The sequence below is a fragment of the Carassius carassius genome, chromosome 23 (genome assembly GCF_963082965.1).
Source record: "Carassius carassius chromosome 23, fCarCar2.1, whole genome shotgun sequence".
NCBI classification, from domain to species: domain Eukaryota; kingdom Metazoa; phylum Chordata; class Actinopteri; order Cypriniformes; family Cyprinidae; genus Carassius; species Carassius carassius.
Genome location: NC_081777.1, coordinates 29458622 through 29484532, shown reverse-complemented (window position 1 = coordinate 29484532; position 25911 = coordinate 29458622). Strand labels below are relative to the sequence as shown.

The 25911-nt window shown below is 36.9% G+C and overlaps 1 pseudogene; it reads right to left on the bottom strand.

The window, feature by feature from the left end:
• Window positions 1-3164: 3164 nt before the first annotated feature.
• LOC132101830 (zinc finger B-box domain-containing protein 1-like) lies at window positions 3165-25691 on the bottom strand (annotated as a pseudogene).
• Between the last annotated feature and the right edge of the window lie 220 nt (window positions 25692-25911).

Sequence of the window (25911 nt, the reverse complement as noted above, 5' to 3'; positions counted from 1 at the left end):
TTTCTAATAAATGCTGTTTTCTGTTCATTGAAGAATCTTGAACAAAACGATCTCACAAAAATATTAAGCATTAAGCAGCACAACTGTTTTCAATTTCGATAATAACAATAAATGTTTCTCGAGCAGCAAATCAGCATATTATAAATGATTTTTGAAGGATCATGTTACACTGAAGGCTGGAATGCTGCTGGAAATTTAGCTCTGCCTCAAGGAATAAATTACATTGTAAAAAATATTCAAATAGACCAGTTATTTTAAATTGTAAACGTTTTTACTGTATTGTTTTTACACAATAAATGCAGCCTTGTTGAGCATGAGAGACTCAGAGACTTTTATAAACATTGAAAAAGCTTACCAACCACATACTTTTGAACAGTAGTGCATATGTTCTTATAATGGCATCTGATCCATTAGGTGGGTTCAGACATTGTCGATTTCAAGAGATTTCACAGCAAAATTCATTGTGACATTGCTAACCTCTGGTCTGTGTCAGATCATGCGGATCTTTACTCAAAAGAGCTCCGTCATTTCTAATAAAATTCATATTAAGCATACTTGTGCATGCTTGTGTGTAAAGGAGATAATCTGCTATGAGGTCAGTTCTTACAGTATAATGTGCTGTTTTACTGTAACACTTGAATATTATGAACCAGTACACACTGTAGACAATGTTTCATGTCTCTATGAATGTTATTAAAGCATATTGACCCAACAGTCTCTGGTGTACTACACTCAAAAATGTCAGGAGATTCCTCAAAAATACAGGCTCCAAGCAGATTGACTGATTTTATAGAATTTACTTGTTTGATCTTGCTGTATCTTGCCCTGTAATCCTCAGCAATATATGGCTTTGTTTTGCCAGAACTTTATCTTGCTTCTCTGCATACCTAGTGAACTCCCTGTGTGGTTCTGCTCTTCTCTAGAGCTTTGCGCTGGAGCTGGGCTGGGCTGCAGGTCTCCAGGGTCCAGTCCCAGAGTCAGGATCCCCTCTAGGTCTTGGTACTGCCCTGGCTGGGTATCCTGTCGCTGGACTACAGAATGAACGGCCCGTAGAAGAGAAGAAAAATTGTTTGAAACAAAAATGTAAGTTTTAATTTAAACAGGCTTAAAGTTAAAAAAAAAAAATGTCTGCATGGTAATTGTCGTCAGATCATGATAAATAATAAATAACTAAGAAATAAAATTAATCAGAAGGCTAAAATTGTAATGATCTGCTATCAATCACATTTATCTTGGTGTCATATACGTTAAACTTCAAAAGTTTAAGGGCAGAAAGACGTTTTGATGTTTTTGGAGGAAGACTTTTTCATCAAGACTGCAGCTTTAGTATTTGAAGTAGTATGCAAGACTGAAGTATGAGTAAGTTTACTTTCTTTACATTATAGTTTTACTAATTATTAACGTTGCATTATGCAAAATATATTAAATATATATTAAAAGTGTAAATTCTGAAACTGCTATTTGTTACTGAATAAGAACCTAAATAATTATTTTATATCATATATCCATGTCATATGTTGTCATGCAATGAAATTCTATTTTATTACAGTAACAATTTCACCAATTAACACGCTCGCCAAGGCTGCATTTATTTACAGTAAAACAAAATACAGTAAAATCAGTAATATTGTAAAATATGATTACACTTTAAAGACAACTGCATATCTATTTAAATATGAAATTATTTCTGTGATAAAAAGCTGAATTTTCAACATTCTTCAGTGTTACATGATTCTTCAGAAATCATTCTAATATGTTGTATTGTGTATATGTATTGTATTTGTGCACAATGCACATTTCATATTATTATCAATGCTGAAAACAGTTATGCTGCTTAATATACCAGGATATTTATCTCATGATTTTTTAATGAATAGAAAGTCCTGAAGAACAGCATTTATTTTAAATTTTGTAACAACGTAAACATTTTTACCATCACCTTTGATCAGTATAATGCATCCTGGCTAAATAAAACCATTCATTTCATTTAAAGGAATAAAACTAATTCTCTCACCTCTTTATGGTCATCTTTTGCTCACCTTTGGACATTTAAGCACACATGATTTTTTTATGTTTTTTTCTTCTCTCTTATGGAGGTTAAATTAGGCCAAATTGTATTTGGCAATTTCAGATGGAGCCAGACAGAAATCTTTTTTTTTACGAAAAAAAAAAAAATCATATTTTTAAACTGAAATTAAATGAGAAACAATTGTGATTTGATTGAGTCCCAGTCGGTGTCCTTTAAATGGAAAATGAGGTAGGGGAAAAAGAATCAGTGGGTGGTGATTTAGGACACAAATTTTCTGATCTCCAGACAAAAGAGCAGAGATAAGGCCGCTTTCTGATCAGACATTTAATTTCAGGTGTTTAATATAATTCTTTCTGTTACACCATTAAATTCTGATAGTCCATTTGCGGCTGACTTGACGGCTCTTTTTCCTCTCGCCCCTCATCAGCTGAGTAATCTTCGCCTTCTCCTGCTATTACCTCTAACACAGCATGAAATCTGCAACTAAATCACATAAAAGAAATATCTAATTGATCAAGTCTTTAGTATAAGAAAGTTTCCAGCAAGGCCATTCAGTATGAACTAAAGAATTCATTTCATTGTTCTCATACTCTATTTTCATACTATAACTCCAGCAGAGAGTCTGTGAAAGCTCATGTTTTTCACTGTATCATTGTGGCTGCATTTCCATCTTCATAAAATCTACAGACTCACAAAAGTTGGGGAACAGAAAGACTTCTTTTAAATAAATTACTTTTACTCAGCAAGGATGCATTAAATGAATCAAAAGCAACTGTAAAAACATTTATAATGTTAAAAAAGATTTATATTTCAAATAAATGTGGTTCTTTTGAACTTTCTATTCATCAAATAATCCAGGGGGAAAAAAATTATCATGGTTTCCACACAAAAAAAAAGAGAGAGAAAAAGGAAGAAAATACATTTGAATCCTGGATATTTAAACATGGAAAATAATAAAGGATATGTTTTGAGAAGCAAATCAGAATTTATGTAATACTATTTCACAGTTTTACTGTATTTTTGATTAAACTAAGGCTGACTTAGTGAGTATAAGAGTGTGGCGAGTGGGGCGGGGCCGAGGGACGTGGGAACAAGGAGGGAGGCCGGCAATGATTGGGAATTCTGCATCTGTGATTCATCTCAGTTCTTCATCAGATGAGTCTTCTTCACTGGGCACCAGGCAAGCATCTTCACCTGTCATTTCCTCTTCTGAATCTGAGCAGTGACAAATAGTGAGAGAAGAGAAACACTGAGGACAGGAGGAGAGAAAACATGGAGGCAGAGAGGATACGTTCCAGCAGGAGGCCGGCAGTGAGGAAGCAAACGCGCACCCTTATCTAACGCTCGCAGCGAGTCGCCTGGACATGGTCTAGCAGAGCTGGTGTGTTTCTCTTCCCTGCTTCCAGTCTGCTGCCTCCTGCATTAATAATGCTTATCACACAGCTTGAAGTTTCCATCACTCTGCTAGTCAGCAAATACTGCAGAAGCAACCGCTGTGTGAATGAAGGCTGATGTCTACACTGGTGTTTTCTCATCATCTTTACTCTCTGATGCAGATGTGCTGGACCCCAAGGGATGCTGGAAATCAGTTTTTTTTTTTTTTTTCAATGTTTATCAAACAGCTCTTTGGAATACTTGATTTAGATTGGTGAACCATGCATTTGACTGTCAAATATTTTTGTACAAAGATGATAAACTGTATAATCATCCTACACATCTTATATCCTTCATAGCACTGCACCTGTTTCATGTCTCTGTTGTCACTCCTTGTCCTCTTTAATTAATGTCATACTTATCATATATATTACACTGCTACTTTTCTTATCATATATATATATATATTCAATTCAATTCAATTCAATATATATATATTATTCTCAAAATTAATTAATTCTTTTTTTGTACATTGGTGTCTTTTACCATATTGATGTTTTAAAAACAGTTGCTCATGCACAAAATTGCATTTAGATACAGCTAACTAACATTTTTAATGTTCAGACAGCTTCAATTCAAATTTACCAATGGAAATCATACTAACCTTACATGTTTAAGGAGAGCACTGTGGTTTTGGGTTATCTCCGTGAGTCTTTTAACAATTCAGAGGCCAGAAGTGAACAATGACCCTCAGTAAGAGAAGATTCGTCCCTCGGCATACAGGAACTGAAGGAGTCATAGATAGGCATTGTAGATATACTTCTATCTGAGACTAATCCAGACTGTGATGATTCTCTAAGTGACAGCTTTAATGACGGAACTGCAGTGCTTGGGGAAGTGATGGCACGTTCTGGAGACAGCTGAGCTAATTTCGGTTCAGAAGCAGGTGTTGAATGAGCAGGTCTGGATTGGACTGGGTTTACTGGAGAAGAAACTGATCTAAACCTTGGGGACGGAGAATCTGGAGGTTTTGGACTTTGTTTGGAGATGAGAAAAAGCAGGAGAATGACATTGAGAAGGCCTAACAGATGGTATTCCACCAGGAGAGAGGCTGACAGTGGAAATATGCTCCTTAAAGCCTGGGGGAGTTTGATTTAATTTGGATTTTGGGAGTGAAGGAGATGATGTTGGCAGAAGCTCTGAGAATTTGTCCTGTTGTGCTGCAGAAGATCTTGGTTTTTGGAGATTCACTGAGTTCCACTTTCTGGCCTCCTGTTCGTGAAGTTGACAGAAAGGATTCGGAGGCAGTGGACAGGTGCTGTCATCTCTGAAGCCTCGTCTGAAGTGGAGAAAACCTTTCTGATCTTGGCAATGATGGTAAAGATTTTTCAGCCTCTTGAGACAGCGGCCACATCTCAGGAGAAGAGTTGATCTTTATGTCAGAATTACATTCACAGACGGATCCTTTGGTCATCTCAGAGAAGCACGGTGTAAAGGCAAAACCGAATCTCCGAAATCTCCTGCATTGCCAATAGCTGCAAACCTTAAGAAAGAAAACAGACATGCATATATAACATCTAACAACTTACACCCACAGAAAACAGCCTTATTTTAAGTCTAGTTGTGGCTGATATAAATGTAAGTGTCGAGATGACACTGTATTTGTGTCAGTTCTGAGTAAAGAAAACGCAGCTACTTTAGTTATGTTGTTGTTTCAAGATGACACTCCTACTGTGAACTTTACTGTCACTTCCTTTCAAAAAGACTTGGGTTTTTGCCTTGATCTTGTCTTTCTTACATTTTGCTCTCATTTCCCTGCTCGACTCCAAAGGATCTGTACATTGTAGAGTCTTCAACCATCTGGAAAAATTAAAGTGACAAAAAAAGAAACAAAACAAACAATGGCAGAAGAAATTGGAGAAGACAGAATGATAAGTGCAAGGGAACATCACTGAGGAGTCATTCGCTGGCTATCGCCCAGTTGTCCATTACAGAAACTAGGGTGATGGGGTTCAGAATTACCTCATCTGATTCTGCAGGTCTGTCCACTTTCCCATCATCCTCAGCAGGAGCGATCGTGAAGAGAGATGTAAAGTATTTATGCAAGTCCATCCACTCTGCTGCAAATCAGAGATGCAGTAAAACAGATTTATGTTAAGAGTTAAACACTGAAATTAAATCAGCTCAATGATCAGTATGAACGTACTTATTCATAATACAGAGTGACAGATCTCTACATTTACATTTCAGTCCATGCCCTGTGAAAATGTATTTTTTCAAGACATTAAATCAAACATTTGGGCTATTTATTTTCTGAATAAATACCCTATCTGTGCATAATTCATTCATGCATATTACTTAAAGAAAAACTAAATGTTTTCATAATATTTCAAGATTTGGAGTCAGTGAGATTTGAATACTTTTAACAAAAGTAAAGAGATAATGTTACAGTTTAGATATTCTATGTACCTGTATATATATTTTATGATCAACTTAAGCTTACGATACTTTTGGGGAACGCAGCCCTGTTCAGTTGCTGCCTTACATTTTAAAGTATAATCAACTTGGTTTCACAAGTCATTTCAACTCAAATTACATTAAACCAACCAAAAAAAAATCAAGTTGAATTTCATACAACTTAAAAACTTGCAATTGCTTATTTTGACCAGCTAAAGTAATGTAAACATAAATTGCCATAACTTAAAGATCATATCATTTTTACAGTGTTGCAATCAGAAAAATGTCACATTACAAAAGTGAAATGCTTTGTGAATGTAGTGTCATGTTTTTAAAGGCAGAATGAATCAAGAAAGGCTGTTGAAAGACAGAACACGTAATGACCAACGAGCAGAGTCCAAATCAGACGAACCACCAGAAAGACGGCTTTGCATTGGAAAAAGTGACTGAAGAGTGTTTTGGACGTGAGCACCATGGATATGGGCTTTAGAAAAGATGCGTCAGGCTCGGGCTGGTGCCGATGAAGAGAGACGGCGCTCATCATGGGGCTGTTTGGGAAAAGCTAAAGGTGGTCAGTTCTTTGACAGATGTGATCAACCGGCCTCCCAGCAGCACCCAGAAACTTCTCTCAATCAGCTGTTGGAGTGCTCTGTCAGACCATCGCCCTCCCTCCAGTGTAATAAGAGCTCTGTGATTACCCTTCAGGGACGCAGTGATGGATCCGAGCTGCCGGCTGAGAGAGGAAAGCTGCATCTGCAGTGACTCTTACAGATCATTTCTCCAACTTTTTGGAGATGCACTTGTACTGGTCTATGTAAATCACAGCATGAACATGACCGGTCACCCACTATTCCTTATCAGCCTTTGTTCAAACCAGGTGTTATATGAAGAAGAAAAAAATATGACAATGTTTTAAAATAGCAATCCTATTTTGAGGGAGAATTCATCTTTACTAACAGGTGATGGCAGCCATTGACTTTCATTGTATTTTTTTCATGCTATGGAAGTCAATAGCTACCATTAACTCTTCAAAATATCTTATTTTGTGCTCAACAGAAGAAAGAATTTCAACTTGAGGGTGAGTAAATGATGACAGAAATTTCATTTTTGAGGGAATTATCCCTTAAAATGCTAGCAAGACAAAAAAAATGGAGTAAATGGTAAACAAGAACAATAAAGGCTGTGAAAAAAATTGCATTGTTTATCCTTTGCATTGTGATCTTTCATTTAAAAAAAAAAAGTCAATAAAAATCTAACCTTTCACTGAATTTTAAACAACTGAAAGTAGGGGGGAAACTAATTATGAAATAAAACTTTTTCTCTAATAAAATGTGGCCGCAATTATTAGCACCCCTAGAAATTTGTATGAACATAATATATTCCCATTCATATTTAAATTTTCTAGTGCTTTTATTTACCAAGGGGGTAATAATTCTGACCACAACGTATATATAATTAAACTAAAAAGAAAACTAGCCATGTTCCATATATGGTCAATTGGGATTTTATGTTTAAAATTGTGTGATGTGAATGTCTGTTATCAGTTTACTGTTTAATTGCATATGTGTGTGTGATGGAACGGGTCGCTCATGTCAGTTTTCGGCTCAGTTCATCAATCTCAGGGGAAGTCGTGGCCTAATGGTTAGAGAGTCGGACTCCCAATCGAAAGGTTGTGAGTTCGAGTCCCGGGCCGGCAGGAATTGTGGGTGGGGGGAGTGCATGTACAGTTCTCTCTCCATCTTCAATAACATGACTTAGGTGCCCTTGAGCAAGGCATCGAACCCCCAACTGCTCCCCGGGCGCTGCAGCATAAATGGCTGCCCACTGCTCCGGGTGTGTGCTCACAGTGTGTGTGTGTGTTCACTGCTCTGTGTGTGTGCACTTTGGATGGGTTAAACACAGAGCACAAATTCCGAGTATGGGTCACCATACTGGGCTGAATGTCACTTCACTTTCTTTCTTTTCTTTTCTTTTTCACTTTCTTTCTCTTTCTTTCACTTTCTTTTCTTTCTCTGCGGGTGGAGGTGTTTGGCTGCAGCCAGCATTGGATGACAGACCAGGGCTGAAATTCTTCAATTTGTCCTCTGAGGGAGAGAAAATAATGCTGTTCCTAATAAATCACACTCAGAAATTTGAGGATAATTAATCAGGCTCCCTTTCCTCAATGGTGCAACTATAAATAAACAACATTTAAGCACAGCACAGCACTTTAGTAATAGCTTTATTCTCCTCTAAAAAATATTTCCCCAGTAGGAAAAAATAACATTAACCCATAATGTAATAGCCTGGCATGTTTCACTTCTTTTCAGCTCTTTTTCCAAACAATTCCTGATGTTTGAAATCAAATCCTGCCCTACATTATTTTAAGGATGTGTTCAACTACACAAACAAATGGCTAGTTGTTGGTGGGCTGTCTGAGTGAGTGGTAGTCAATGTCAATGAAGATCTGTAAAATAAGGCCACGTTTTGGATCAAGTTCTCCAAAGTTTCTTAGCGATATGTTGATGTTAAGAATAGGGTAGCTGAGTGACATACCATGATTTATGAATGTGACAAATATGTAATCATTTTCTTAATATTTTTCTTGTTTTCTAGTATAAACATCCTTGAAACAAAACAAATTTACTCTAAGAAGCAAAATGAGATCTTAAGGTATAAAAGTTTTGTGGTTTATGCTGAAAGCAAGAAAAACCTGTTTGCCAGAGTTTGTTTATATATGAATACTTAAATATGTATAGCAAAAAAACAAGATGCTCTTGCAGCATATTAATTGTGATAATAGTAAAACTAAGAGGTTTCTTTAAAAATTATTATTACATTTTACAAGGTAATTTATTCCTGTGATGCAAAGCTGAATTTTCAGCATCATTAATCTAGTTCCCTCACACATCATTCTGATATGCTGATTGGCTTCTCAAGAAACTTTCCTATAATCATAAATGTTAAAAACAGTTGTTCTGCTTAATATTTTTATGGAAATCATGGTACATTTTTCCAGGGTTATTTATAAAGAACAGCATTAGTTTGAAACAGAAATCTTTTATATCATTAAATGTGTATTTATCGTCTTTGCTTAAAAAAATATTTATTTCTTTAAAAAATACTGACCCCAAAATTATTATTAAAGTTAAATGCTGTTTCAACAGGGCAGACAAAGAGTGTACTATTCTCTTCTCTCTTCAGTGCATACAAGGAAAGCGACATCATTTCAATCCAATAACAAATGAAAGTGGCGGTAGGAAGTTGATGACCCAGACTTCCTGTTTCAGAGTAATTCTCAGCTCAGCCAGATTCCCCTAACCCACAGGTTTAGTCCTTTAAACCTTTTCCTGGTGGTTTACCATAAACGCATTAGCAGAAAAGCCATCAACCCTCTGTCTTTTCCTGAACACAAGTCTCTTTCTCTTTTATTCTTTGTGCTCTCGTCTCTCTTCCTGAAGCCAACTCTTGCTGCCTCAGCAGGACAACCTGCTTTCCTTATTGTGTGTGTGTTTGTCAGCGTATGAAGGGATTAGACACCCCTATCACACACTCAATTCCTCCAGAGTGTGAGCTGCAGCCCTGGGCCACGTGTCTGCCCTCCTCCCACAGAATCCAAACACACACACAGAAAAAATCCAGCTTCCTCTTCCGAGATTCTTTACACACCTGGCCTCAAAAGAAGGCAATCTGATGGATTCACAATTAGACCCTTCTTGAACAGCGACCTAAATACCATCGCTGCCGCAAATACCATAACGTTCAAAAGACTGCGACGCGGTTCAAAGCACTAAGGAGGGTTTACAGATACTGTGTCTGTGTTTTGCTTGCTTTTGTCAGGCTTTCCCATTTCGTAGACAAGAATCGCAATCTTTTGGGGTGCAGAATAAACGTTTCAATTACTCTGTTTCCAAACTTAGTGTGCTGCCTAAATAGGTGGTTGTCTTCAAAGGCAGCACCCTAACTAAAACAGAATGACTGATCTAGAATCAAAGACTATAGAATACCCAAGACGTATCAATTGTATAGTTTTGAATGGGGAAAAATGCAACGCTCAATATGGCCGCTCTATCAAACAAAGCCCCGCCTTTTCAGCAAAAGAGCCAATCACTAATCTGTGAAGTCAGCGCATCGCTGCAGCTGCCGTTAGACGTCCCGGTTGCTTTTTTAACGCTATTTGAGCAAAATGAACAACATTTATGACACAGTTGTTGTCAGATTACAATGGTGATTTCAAATATGAAACTGAATCGTAAGCTTGGTGAACAGTTTTGGAGAATTTGATGTTTCCCCATTCAAAGAGATAGGAGCTGCACTTGGATGACCAAGAGGCGTTTCAAACATGGCCGCCGAGTGACTTGACTTGCTTTAAAGGGATTTTGTCTAGAATCTGCACAGTGTTGTTTTAGCATTATTTATTTACTACTACAGTCTTTGTTAATGCTTCAGCTTTTATTTTTATTCTTTCAGTTTTCATTTTAACTTTGGTTATTTTGTTATGTGCTTTTGATATTTATTTGTTTTTGTTTCTTAGCTTTAATTTATTCTTAAATAATTTTCAGGTTTAGTCATTTTATTATTTTTAACATCAAATTATTTCAGTTAGTGGCCAATTTCTATTTTTTAGGTTTGGATTTATCATCTAACATGTATATTTTATTTTATTTTGGTATAATTGAAATACCTTCAATTACGTTTCTCTCACTTCATTGATTTTTTTAATTGAGGTTATCGCAATGCATTCTAGGCAGCTCACTAGGTTTGAGTGGCAGTGTGTTTGTTTAAAGAAGATTTCACAAAGTTAAAGCAATACCACAAGACTGCTTTGGGGCTAATTAGCTCAATAAATTCAGGTGACTCTACAGTGGCACAACTTTAAGGTGAGGCTGTGTAATTAGCAGCCATAAGTCATTAATTGATCTTAAATTGACTTTAATTGGGGCCTGGGAAGGTAAATGAAGCTTGTAATGCTCTTATTCAATGTGTGTCTGTTCGGTTATAAAGTGCGAGGTGTCAAGCACTAACCTGCAGTGTTTTTTAAGGAGTTTCTCTATGTAGCTCAAAGTGTCCTCCTTGAACTCCACATGAATTAACTGCTGACTGCTAACACAAACCTTTCTCTGTTTGTGTTTCCATCACAGACACTGGAGAGAAAGAGAAACCAATCAAGTCTTCAGTCCAAACGGTGTGTGTACAGAACAGGAAAATACCCCTATTAACTGCAGTGTATGTGCGGCATAGCAGTCGATCAGACACTTATAACCTGATTTCTTATTAGCTTTAAGCAAATCACTAAAGAATTTATATTAAACACAGTCTCGTGAGACTAAATGAGAGAAATTAGCTGTCTGGTGCAGAGTACTATAGACATAATTCTGTCTTTGTTTTGAGAGTTATTTTGCTGTATTGTGAGAATATAAAGAGAAGTTAGACTTCATTGCATTTGAAACCCCCTTAACACAGCAGTCATTATCACAGTGAGCACAAGCCAAGCAGCACTGCAGAGGGCAGGACTCCTGCTAGCCGAGTACAGAAAGGGAAGTGAGAGAGAGAGGAACAAACACAAGGAGTCTGACACATGATAAGGACTAACTTTAGTTTCTGAACAGCTGTCCTATTCAGCTTTAAACCCCAACAATACATTAAAGATATGTTTGGAACAACAGGCTAGCATGCTACTCTTAGCTGCAGTATATAATATGCAGAATGTGAATGGTATGTAACTACGTTAATAAGTAATGACTGTGTATGAAGTACTGTACCTTATATGAACTTGTACATTTGGCACATTTTAATTAATTTCAATCATGAAAACTATGTAAATAAGTAATGACTGTGTATGAAGTACTCTACCTTATATGAACTTGTACATTTGCCACATTTTAATTAATTTCAATCATGAAAACTATGTAAATAAGTAATGACTGTGTATGAAGTACTCTACCTTATATGAACTTGTACATTTTGGCACATTTTAATTAATTTCCATCATGAAAACTATGTAAATAAGTAATGACTGTGTATGAAGTACTGTACCTTAAATGAACTTGTACATTTGGAACATTTTAATTAATTTAAATCATGAAAACTCTCAGAATATGTTAGCGTGGTGATGGATATGACAATGTTAATGTATTTGATCTTGGCAGTATAGATCTGCTACGCTGCTGCTGAATTGCTGCTGCTGCTGCTGGTTATTACTGTAGTTGTTGGTTATCGCTGCTGCTGCAACCAAGTACAGGAACTTGCTACTGACAATGCATATGGTGGTGCCGTGAGTATTTAAGACATACTGCAGCTGAACAAATGGCATATAAAATAACCGGTAGCAGGTCTATAACAGGTGGATCTGGGGAAGGTGGAGGGTTTTAGAGAAACTCTGAAAGCGCGCTGCAGGAATCTCAAGTGAATGCTAGCCAGTAAATGCAAGGCAGTAAGCTCATTGGCAGCATATGCAGCATGAACCAATCAGCTTGTGCCAAGCCATTTAACTCTCTAGATATCATCAGTTATGTTAACAATGTGTCAGCCTGCACCATCTAGAGTATACATATATATATATATATATATATATATATAAACGAATAAAATATATAACTATATATATATGAAAAACGAATAAATATATAAATAAATCAATAAATCATCAAATTTTACTTACACTGGATGTTAGATGTGTGTCATAATGCATCAAAATAAATTGCTCCTATTGACATGCTGCAGGGACACTCAAGTCACTTTATTCACTGTATGTATGAAATAAAATGATTTTGATTGCAAATATCATGTGGGAAAATTGATAGCTAGGAATTTTATTAATTCTGACAATTACATCACAGCCAGCTCATGACATGTCTCTGGTTGTCTCTGGTTTACTAATTTGCTTCTGATCATAAGTTTAGCAATACAACATACTGTACTATGAGTTATTATAAAACTAATGCATTTGTTTTAAAACAAAGTAGAAAATTAAGTTACTCAGCTATTTTACCTTTTATGAAGTCTAGCATCAAGCTCACATCTGATTAATCTAAGAGATTTATTGTGAATCTGCCACTAATTAACTGCAAGTTCCACTGATGTGGTGAGGCTGTGACATTTATCACTGCATAATGTGCACTAAACTATATACTATTCCCACACCATAGTAGGTTTAGAATTGTCTTTATGCATAGTATTTGATTTCAGACAGAGTACAGTGATTCTCTTAAAGGAGATCCTGAAGTCAAGTGCACGGAAGCTTCAAGTCTGCTCTCATTTAGCAAACAAATATCTCACTGTTCTTGACTAATATCCCTAACAGATTGAATTTCTTGTGACCTGGCATCATCATTCAAGTTTCTGAGAACAGTTTCTCAAATTTATTGAGTCATATGTCGTCAAATCACGGAGGCATTTCTGCAAACCGCACGCAGTGGCTGGAAACACACACACGCGGTGTCAAAGAGCACATGTTTGTCATGCATATATGTAGTTACCTGGCAACCAATCAGCGGCCCTGTCATACTCGTGGCGTGTGTTATTTCAGTCAATGCCACATATGAGTGTGCTTTATTAGAGACTGTTTGTGTGTGTTCTGACAGCCTGTAAGAGAATATACTTGGCAGCTCACATGAACCTGACAGCATGTCACTTTATTACCGCGGTTTGACTGTAGCACATTCACACACACTCAGACGCGGTCCTCCCTCTCTCCACTCTTTCAGAGCCTCCTGGAAGGACCTGGCTGACTCCTCTCCATCAAAGCCTCCTCTCAGCAGAGAGCAGTCCTCTTCCTCAGCAGCCTCCTCATCCTCCACATCAACACCGTCATTCACGGACAACACCTGAGGTGAGACACGGAGAACACAATGAGAGTGACAGAGAGAGCGAGAGGAGGAGATGAAATTAAATGCAGCACATGGCCAAGTTTTCACACTCTACAGAGAGTTGCGAGCAGTCTCGTGTTCAAGTCTTTCAATTAATAAAATTGAATCTACCTAGAAACAGTATAAGAAAGAGAGAGGCCACTGTCTGTGAGATATCAATCAGTGATAAAGCTGGCTAGAAATGGTTATTTAGCAGGTGATAAATGTGTGGAGTAAAACTACATTTCCCATCATTCTCTGTGGAAGTAAAAGAATGATAAAATCCTTAATTCATGTGCATCTTTTGCTCTTCATTTCGTTAAAGAAATGTAAAAGCTTGGAGTAAGGTTTTGTTTTGTTTTTTGAAAGGAAGTCATACTTTTATTCATCAAGGACCCATTAAATTGATCAAAAGTGGCAATAAATACATTCACAATGTTGCAAATATTTATATTTTTTTTAAATACTGTTCTTTTGAAAAATCCTGATAAGAATCCTTAAAAAAATGATAATAATGGTTTCCACTGCACAACATTGTTTCTAACATTGATAATAACTGAAACTGAAAATGTTTCTTGAGCAGCAAATCAGCATATTATTATTATTGTTAATTTTTTTTTTTTTGGAGGAGGATCATGTGACAGTGAAGACTGGAGTAATGATGCTGAAAATTCAGCTTTGATCACAATCAATATTTTAAAACAATTTAAAAATGTTTAACTTTGGTTGCACTTATTTATGAAAATATACTGTATAATGTATCATCATGAATACCTTTATTAAGCATTGTACATAAAGGCATCAAGTAAAGTTTATTTTACAACTATTTCACTCTATTAAATGTTTTGATCAAATAAATCCAGCTTTAGTCAGCAAAAGAAACTTCTGTCAAAAATACTACACTCATAATGTCTGTTGTTGTTATTGCTGTTTATCATACATACTATTTGTCTTGTTCTAATTCTCTTTATCACACAATATATCATCTTGTTTGCATTGTATTTTTAATTTATTAAATAAAAAGCTCTTACTTGAGCCAACATTTAGGAACAAGTAACACTTTATACATAACTTATTATAAAAGTACTTTTAACGCTTCAATTATATCTTGTAATGCACCTTATAATAAGGACTTGATGTACCACCCAAAACAATCGGTGACTCACCTGTGTGTGGTGTATTTGGTTATCAGACATGGGCTGAAGGCTCCTAGGAGCTGAGATTTTCTCTGTGGCTTCACTTTCATCAGCAGGTTTGTGGGATACACCTTGTGTATGTTGATTCTCCTCGCCGCTTACCTGCTGCTGGAGGCGGCCCAACACATCCCGAGTGCTGACAGGGGTCTGGAGCTCTGCCTGGAGGAAGAAGCATAGATTTCAATCAGACCTTTAATTCAAAGTGCACAAATGCATCCTGTTAATGATTCGGCTAATGTACTGATGCAACCGAATGAATGCAGACTCTTTATAGGTTAAACATTCATCCAAATCATTGAATGTATGTCCTGTGTTCAGAACAAGCTTGACTGACAGCATCTGTGGCACGCTGTTGGTTCCAATGAAAATTTCATCAGTCAGTTCGGAGAACAATAAACAATCATGCAAATGGCAATGCATTGACAATGGGGCAAGTCTATGGGGCAGCAGGGTTCAAATTAAAACTACAACCATTAAAAACAGCACTTTTTTATTTAGTTTAACCCCTTAACTGTTAACTAGCTTAACAACTGAAACTAAAACTGAAATATAATTTTAGAAAAAAGATTGAATGAAGAAAAGCTTGGTTAAATCACATTATTCACCCAGTAGCCAGTATAATAATTCCTCTTTATGACATTATGTCCTTAAGACAAGATTTTTAGTGGCCATTATGGTGATCAGGGCTGCTGAATGACGCTTTCTCTTATCTCACCAGATAAGACCTAGACTGTGTAGTGAATACATTTTTATTATGCATTCAAACTACAGTAAATATTAGCAAATTAATTAGTTTATCACTGCATATCGATTTGCAGACAACAGAAAGGAATAGGAAACTATTAAAGGGAGAAGAAATGAGTGCAATTTGAAAACAGAGATAAAAGAGAATGAATTGAAAGCAAATGTGGAAATGCCTCTTTGTCATAGACAGACGAAGACAAACCAAGATTATAAAGAACTAACCCGAGGACAAAAATATTAATATTTGTTCCCTTTTTCCCCCATGGAAGCAAATTAAACAGGATTAGGATGCATAAAGCTGCATCAGAGCTGAGCGTAGTAAAATACAATTCTCAGTGGCTTGCCAAGACTGCGCACTCCCTTCAAGCAGAGCGCAAAGTTGTGACTGCTTTCTCTTTCTCTGATTCTCTCTCTTTCACTCAGTGCACCTTCTTAGGCAGCATTTTAAAGGGGTCATGTGATGTTGCTAAAAAGAACATTATTTTGTGTATTTGGTGTAATGAAATGTGTTTATGTGATTTAGATTTAAAAAAAAAAAAAAAAAAAAAAAACATTTTCCACATACTGTAAGGTGTGCTCTGAATGGCCAGATATCCAGTTCATTGTGGTTGGACGAATGCCTCAAGCGTGTGATGGAAAAGTTATGCCCCTTACCATACTGTGATGCATGTCTCAGTCAGAACACCAGCACTACAAGAAGAAAGATACTAAACCCTTTACAAACTAGCCATTCGTAGCATCCAGTGGGGAAATAATTCCGGATCATAATGACTTATACTGTGTTTTTACACGTTTCATCGCAACAACAAACAACAAGTACTACTTGAGTCTACACTGCTCAAAACTCGTGTTTGAATCATCAGTGGCAAATCCTTTACATATGAAAACGTATTTACAGACTGTGAGTCAGAATAGCCAGCATTGTAGTCTTTTCTCCCAAGATCAGAAAACAGTCAATATATTTGGTATATATTTGGTTTGAACTGTTCTGGAACAGTGTTAGCTTAACCACTGATTTCTAGTTGTGTCCTCTTTTGGAAGGCCAAACAAAGTATTTTCACTTTCACAACGAAACAGCGTCTCCACGACATACTGAAAGCAAAAATGGTTAGAAGTCAGTATGTATTTATTCTAATTAGTGTACAATGTCGTTTGATTAACCAACACCTAGTTCTATTGAAATCAATTGTAAGATGCAGCTGAAATTAAAATGTTCTAAATAAGTGTCTACTTCAGTTTTTTCAGTTTAATTTAGGCTTAGATGCTTAGATGCTCAGATGCCTATGCAGACAATGTTGTAATTGATAACTATTTAAAACTATTTTTGGCATTTGAAGCTGAAAATAAATTGTAAAATACAAACAAAACAGTTAAGGGTAGCCATTGACTTCCATTGTATTTTCTTCTCTACTATGGAAGACAATGGCTATCCTCAAATGTTTGGTTACCAACATTCTTCAAAATATCTTTTTAACAGAAGAAAGACACTCTTACAGGTTTGGAATAACGTGGTGAGTAAACGATGACAGAATTTTCTTTCTTTTTTTTTGGAAACTATAACTAGACTAGTTTATGAATAGAGCCTATGGGTTCTTCTTTTTCTCCTCCATCTGGTCTTGTATGCTTGTGTTTGTGTAACTCCTTTAACAGCTTTCTGCATGCGGCAGTGCAGGGTGAGTGTCACACAGGGCAGAAGGAAGTTTGGTGGTGCACGTGCCACCTAATGCTGCATTATGAGATGTAAACATGAGCACAGATATGAAAGGTTTATGTGGGACACCCAAGGTCACGTTCTCAGTAGAAGAGCCAATCTCAGCATACCTGTAGTATGTTATAACTGGAGCACCTCAAACACTACGATCGACACGGACACACACATGATGACACCTATACATATTTGTAGGCCTATGTGGCATGTTTTTGGTCATGGGATCATGGAGAAGTGTTCTCCCTGTATGCCCTGGGGTTTGCGCTTAGCTTGCCTTGCGATGGAGACCATAATGAGCTGATTTCTCCCAGTTGACTCAATGCAGTCTGAACAACTCAAGTTAAATGTGGACTAAAAGATTAAACATGCATTTTACAATATAAATGCACAGCTAACTAAATATCAATTAACCCACAACAGTAAAGTTTATTATCATTTTTTAATGTTTTAGAAGAAACTTTTGCTCACCAAGGCAGCATTTATTCGACCAAAAATACAGTAAAACAGGAACACTGAAATATTTGTAGAATTCAAAATAACTGTTTTCTATTGTGATATATTTTAAAATGTAATTTATTCCTGTAATGCAAAGCTGAATTTTCAGCATCATTACTTCAGTCTCTAGTTTCACATGGTCCTTCAGAAATCATTCTAATATGCTGAATGGAAAGTTTAGGGTAAGAACACTTACTGTATTCAGCAATGATGCATTGAACTGATGATAAAGCCATTGCTGTACTGTATATGGTTTTCTTTTCTTGGACGAAATGTACTAATTACATAGTAAGGTACACAGAAGGTAGAGTAATTAGTGTCATCCTTCATTTTGTTACCAATTAAGTGACTGTAGTTAAGAGTGATACTATAAAAGTTAAATCACGTAAAGCTAAGAGGTAATTTAATGAGCAGTTATTTTTACATACTATTAATTTAAATGGGAACAAAGTGAAATGAAGAAAACCAAACCAAAATATATATATACATATATATGCTATTTGAGAATAAGGGTCAGGTAATGTGTATATATGTGTATATATATATATATATATATATATATATATATATATATACACAAGTATATATAATAATAATAATAATACATTTTATTTGTAATGTGCTTTTCTTAGACCCAAAGCGCTACAGTAATAAAGTAATAAATAAAGTAAAACAAAACACCAAAAGCAATACAACAATTCATTATAGAAAGACTTTTTAAAATCATCCAACGTTGGTGCATTTCTGACGTGCAGAGGAAGTACATTCCATAGCTTAGGGGCTTTATATGAAAAGGCTCTTTCCCCCATGGTCTTTAGCTTGCATGATGGCTGGTTAAGTGAAAGAGAGTTAGTAGAGCGAAGAGAGCGTGATGGAATATAAGGGCTGATGAGTTCACAAAGATACTCAGGTGCAGTCCCATGAAGTGCCTTGTATGTTAAAGTAAGAATTTTAAAATCTGGAAGGAGAAGTACAAGTGAGCACACGAGCGGCAGAATTTTGTATATACTGAAGCTTGCTCAACGATTTAGCTGGAAGGCCAGAGAACAAGGCATTACAATAATCTAACCTAGTTGTTATGAAGGCATGTATAAGCCTTTCTGTGTCTGCAAAAGAGAGAAAAGGTCTAAGTCGAGCTATGTTTCTCAGGTGGAAAAATGCAGTTTTAGAGATGTGTTTTATGTGTGCTTCAAATGATAATTGTGAATCAAAAATGACACCAAGATTTCGCACCTGTGAAGTGGGGATTACCGTGCAGGAATCAACAATCAAACTGATCTGCTCGGCCTGTGTCTTCTAAATGCATAAATGAAATTAAATATATATATTAATTACAGTGAAGAAGGGACCAAAATCCAGAATATCACAAAGACTTTTCACCTTTTCATATATATATATATACAACCCGAATTCCGGAAAAGTTGGGACGTTTTTTAAATTTTAATAAAATGAAAACTAAAAGACTTTCAAATCACATGAGCCAATATTTTATTCACAATAGAACATAGATAACATAGCAAATGTTTAAACTGAGAAAGTTTACAATTTTATGCACAAAATGAGCTCATTTCAATTTTGATTTCTGCTACAGGTCTCAAAATAGTTGGGACGGGGCATGTTTACCATGGTGTAGCATCTCCTTTTCTTTTCAAAACAGTTTGAAGACGTCTGGGCATTGAGGCTATGAGATGCTGGAGTTTTGCTGTTGGAATTTGGTCCCATTCTTGCCTTATATAGATTTCCAGCTGCTGAAGAGTTCGTGGTCGTCTTTGACGTATTTTTCGTTTAATGACGCGCCAAATGTTCTCTATAGGTCTGTTCTCTAAGATCTGGACTGCAGGCAGGCCAGGTTAGCACCCGGACTCTTCTACGACGAAGCCATGCTGTTGTTATAGCTGCAGTATGTGGTTTTGCATTGTCCTGCTGAAATAAACAAGGCCTTCCCTGAAATAGACGTTGTTTGGAGGGAAGCATATGTTGCTCTAAAACCTTTATATACCTTTCAGCATTCACAGAGCCTTCCAAAACATGCAAGCTGCCCATACCGTATGCACTTATGCACCCCCATACCATCAGAGATGCTGGCTTTTGAACTGAACGCTGATAACATGCTGGAAGGTCTCCCTCCTCTTTAGCCCGGAGGACACGGCGTCCGTGATTTCCAACAAGAATGTCAAATTTGGACTCGTCTGACCATAAAACACTATTCCACTTTGAAATAGTCCATTTTAAATGAGCCTTGGCCCACAGGACACGACGGCGCTTCTGGACCATGTTCACATATGGCTTCCTTTTTGCATGATAGAGCTTTAGTTGGCATCTGCTGATGGCACGGCGGATTGTGTTTACCGACAGTGGTTTCTGAAAGTATTCCTGGGCCCATTTAGTAATGTCATTGACACAATCATGCCGATGAGTGATGCAGTGTCGTCTGAGAGCCCGAAGACCACGGGCATCCAATAAAGGTCTCCGGCCTTGTCCCTTACGCACAGAGATTTCTCCAGTTTCTCTGAATCTTTTGATGATGTTATGCACTGTACATGATGAGATTTGCAAAGCCTTTGCAATTTGATGTTGAGGAACATTGTTTTTAAAGTTTTCCACAATTTTTTTACGAAGTCTTTCACAGATTGGAGAGCCTCTGCCCATCTTTACTTCTGAGAGACTCTGCTTCTCTAAGACAAAGCTTTTGATATCAATTAACTTAATTAATCACTAGATGTTCTCCCAGCTGAATCTTTTCAAAACTGCTTGCTTTTTTAGCCATTTGTTGCCCCCGTGCCAACTTTTTTGAGACCTGTAGCAGGCATTAAATTTTAAATGAGCTAATTAAGTGGATAAAAGTGTAAAATTTATCAGTTTAAACATTTGCTACGTTATCTATGTTCTATTGTGAATAAAATATTGGCTCATGTGATTTGAAATTCCTTTAGTTTTCATTTTATTAAAATTAAAAAAACGTCCCAACTTTTCCGGAATTCGGGTTGTATATATATATATATATATATACACACACACACACACACACACACACACACACACACACACACACAGTGCCTTGCAAAAGTATTCAGACCCCCTCATTTATTTCATGTTTTATGTTTAACCTTATGTTAAACTGCTTTAAATATTTTTTTTCCCCACATCAATCTACAGTCCATACACCATAATGGCAAAGCAAAAACATTTTTAACATAACTAAAAATAAATAACTTCAATGATTCCATTGCATAAGTTTACAAGCCCTTATCTGGGACAGATGAAATCTAGCTCATGAGCATTCATATTGCTTGTAGATGTTACTACACTTTAATTGGAGTTATCTTGTGACAAACTCAATCAAATGAGTATGATTTGGAAAGGTACACACCTCTAAATAAAAGGTCAAGCTAGGTAGGCGTGGCTTAAGCAACCAGCTCCCCCCTTTTTGCCCATTTTCGATTTGTGGCCCAAGTGGTAGAGCATTGCATTAGCAACACAAGGTTGTGGGATCGATTCCCAGGGAACACATGTTAAGTAAAAAATGTTAGCCTGAATGCACTGTAAGTCGCTTTGGATAAAAGTGTCTTCTAAATGCATAAATGAAATTAAATATATATATTAATTACAGTGAAGAAGGGACCAAAATCCAGAATATCACAAAGACTTTTCACCTTTTCAACCTGACTGCAGACTGTCGACAGGACTGTTATGGTCCTTACAAAAGCCCCTCCTCAGGCACTGATGGTCCGATCCGGTGCGATGACGGCTGTTTTGACCGTCTGATAACGGGTTCAATCAAACACCTCACCACGGAGCCACCCAAGTCTCTAAAACAAACTCCAGCTAACAGGAGCAAGTGTGTGTGTGAACACTGTTTATGTTACTGCTCTCTAACCTGGGAACAGGTGTGTGTAATCAGAGTTGGGTTAGAGTGAGCAGATTGTCACTAATGGTGAACAGCTCTCTACATTTCTGAGAAATGGCATGGAGAAGGAAGACTGAATTCTGGAGGTTTGTGCCAGGCGCTGCTGCGGGCGTGTGTAGGTGTGTGGGACAGAAGGAGGATATCAGAACACCTCCTCACCTGTACAGGAACCATACGATGGCGCTTCAGTGGCCCCTTCTGGTGGAATCTGACGAAGCAGCCCACACAAGAATCCTCTCCGCATTCTGCACACATCTGAAACAGATCAAAAACAATTAAATAAATTTAGCATGTATACAGCAAGGCATATTCACCCCAAAAACTTTAATATCAGCAATATATATTTAAATATCTTGCACTTTTTCCTCAACACGATACATATTAATATGGAGAGAAGGGAGTTGCACGTATCTTAAGGGAGCTCATTATTTTGTTACCAATTGTAAATGAGTGTGGAGGGCGATAAGAGAGCCCGTTTGATGGACAGATGGGTAGAAAGACAGACAGCATAGCAGCACAGGAATTTAAAGGAAGGTCTATCAAACCCGCAGCTGAAGAGCCACTTGTAAATCAATCCAGCCTCCTGTTTTGATTAATTGTTTCTGAACGTCTGCATGTCTTCTCTGTATGATGATACAGCACTTCAGCTTGAGAGATGCATGATGCTTGGAAGAGTTTGTATTTCTAAGATCAGACTTTGGATAGGTTTGGAATAATATTTCTGTCTATATGTTTGTTTGCATTGAATATCCATTTAGCCTCTGACATTTGCCAAAATGTGGATGCAAAGCACACTGCATGCAATACTGTATCCCACAATGCAGTGTGCTCTACTTGACCTTTTTTTTTATTTTACCAGCATGACAAATTAACCAGAAGCTTCCCTTTTCCTTATTAGACTTTAAACAAAAGTAAACATTAAACAACAACAATGCAGAATGCTATAGTCCGTTTTGTAATTGTTAACTAAAACTAAAACTGAGTGGATTTTACTAAAGCTTAAAAATAAAAAATAAAAAGAATAAACGAAAGCTAAATGGAAATATATAAAATGAATACAAATTAGCAAAGCACACAAAATTATAATTAAATATTAGATAACTAAATATAACATACTCTAGCATATAACTTATAATATTTCTGCCAGACAAAGATAGACAACATTCAGGTGGTATGCTCTTCTGAGTTCAGTCATAGTTTCACACTTTGCAGTTTTATTAGCCTATAGGTCATGTGACCAGTCATAATTTGTTTTGCTTTACATGCCATTCGAGGAACAGTTTATCTAAAGTTGTAAACACCAACTCATTCAAATGAGATCTGTCCAAATGTTTACTATTCTTCATACATAACAGACAGTTACAGATAAATACACAAAGCACAATATACGTACAAGTCTGCTCGTGGATGTCTGGTTTCTAGCTTACTTAGCTGACTACTGGAAGTGCTGTATAAGTGAGTCATGAGAACAATATGCATGATTTAAAAGCGTGATGTCTGAAAGTACTGTATATTTCACACACTATTCAAAATTAAGTAGGCTGGCAGTATCCAGTGTATACTAGGCATTTTGCAGTAAACATTATAGTAAATTCTATCCTGAACAAAACAACAGCTTTCAGCTCAACTTTAGCTCCTGTGGCTTCCTCTAGGGCTGTGTGAGTGAGCACGGAGGAAATCCTTAGGAAACCTTGGCTCTGCACATCCGTAAATACACTGAGACAGACACACACACACTGAACATTCGCTTTAACACACTTGCTGTCTTTGACAGCCAAATGCCGATAGGTATTTCCACAGGTACATTTCCCCTCGAGACTGTCTGTCTCAAAGCACTCAAGTCACCTGTCACACACACACACACACTCGAGCAGCACATGAAAGTCCCAAATCTCCCAAGGGTGACAGGGTCCCCTTTAATACGGCCACACAAACACGCACACACACAGACTCGCGGTGAATAAAGAAAAGGGTAAATACTGCTCTGTGAATCTACAACTGTGCCCATTACTGGCTCCTTTAATGGTCACATAAAAAAGGTCTCATTTCAGCACGACACCGCTAAAATAAATTACAGTAGTGGCATTGTTCCCAAACTGATTTTTAAGAGGGCTTCCGGACTACAGAATCTGCAGTTCGTGTCTTCTATGCTGTCGGATGAGTAGGAATATATCTGCAGCACTGCATTTAGCAGCAGTTCAATCAACGGCTGCCAGTCATAGCTCAAAGTAAAAAGTGGGATCTTACTGTCAGGAGCTAAGGGAGCTCTTATATTCGAACTGATGGAGGATAACAAACCCTTGTGTCATGCACTTTAGTCTTGAAGAGCCAGACTTTGACTATTGGTATGAAGTCTGGTTGAGAAAACTGATTGACCAATATGTCTGACCAGGGATGGGTTTATATAAAGTTCATGGTACCACTATATTAGAGCAGTGTGAGAAAAAAAAAATACGAATGAAGTTTCATGGAAGTCTTGTGCAGAAAAATCTGTATAAATGGTTGTATGTGCAGAAATTATACATTTAGATATTTTTTTAAAAATTGAATATACTGTTGCTCAAGGATATCTTGTTTACTTGCTACAAAGTTGCTCAAAGAAAACTACTGCATGTCTTTTAACGTTGAAGAACCCTGAACTTTGTACATTTCTGCAAATACTCTGATTAGCTTCCCCAGAAACAAACATACAAAAAAGTTTAAAGGTTAGGGTTCAGTAACAAGTTTTTGGAAAGCAATTCATGCTTTTATTCAGCAAGAATGCATAAATTGATCACAAAAGTGACAGTAAATTCAAGTTCTTTCATGAAACTCTAGATGGCGCAGGTTGATGGGTTCTTAAAGTAACTGATGATATTCAAAGGCTTAAACAACTTGGCACAAGCCGATTGGTTCATGTTTAAAATTAAATGGCTGATTAGCATTCACTTGAGCATTTTGCAGAGGGCTTTCAGAGTTCCTTCTGAAACCCTCCACCTTCCCCAGATCCACCTGTATACAGTAGATCTGCAACGTTTATTTTATATCCCATGGTGTCTGCTAAATGACTAAATGTAATGTAAATAACTAGCAGCAATTAAGCAGCAGCGTAACAGATCTTTTCCACCAAGACCACATGCAATAACACTGTCATATCCATTACCATGCTAAAATCTCCTGAGAGTTGGTAGAAATGCTTTTCTTTTGAACTTCCTATTGAAAAATGTTTCCACAGAAATATTAAGAAACACAACTGCTTTCAACACTGATAATAAGAATTGTTTCTTGAGCAGCAAATCAGCATATCAGAATGATTTCTGAAGGATCATGTGACACTGAAGTAATGATGCTGAAAGCTTCAGCTTTGTATCACAGGAATACATTTCATTTCAAAATGCATACAAATAAAAACACTTATTTTAAATAGCAATAATATTACCATATTACTGATTTTACTGTTTTTTATATCAAAGAAATGCAACCTTGATGAGCAATAGAGAGTTTCAAACACACTGAAAAATGATACCAACCTCTTTTGAGGGGTAGTGTATACCCGAGATGCATGATGAATGAAAGGGATGGACAGTTTGGAATTAAGAATAGTTCTGTTCACATAACAGAACAGATGAAAACTCACCAGTTCTTCCAGTTGAACTTCACACTGTCCACAGACTTTTCCCCTCAGGTTGAGCTTCCTGTTAGTGCCATGTACCTTGGCGGCTGGTTCCAGTATTACCTGCTTCTGCACTACTGCAGTTATACAAACACACACACACAATTCAGAACTCAGAACTGTTCCACATTTAGTGAGCTACCTCATCATCAACTGCTAACGTACCTGTAGGACGGTACCTTTTGAGAGATTTACGTCATTTGACTGATTAGGAGTGTTTTCCATTGGCAGCGACTCTTTTAACTGTTCATCATGTGCATTACACAAATAGTACTCAACCTGTGAGACTAATCTAACAGTCATGGTAGACTCCAACAGAGCTGGTCCATAGCATGCGTTAGCAGATAATGACTTAATATGGGAGCATATCTAGACTACTGTTCATTAGTTTAATTCTGGGAACAGAGGATCCTTTGTCATGGGTTTATTACATGCCATATAAATCTGGGGAACACAAAAATCTGCATAAATATTTACAAAAACAAATATGGTAAAAAAAGACAGTTTTGGACCATCCCTGGCA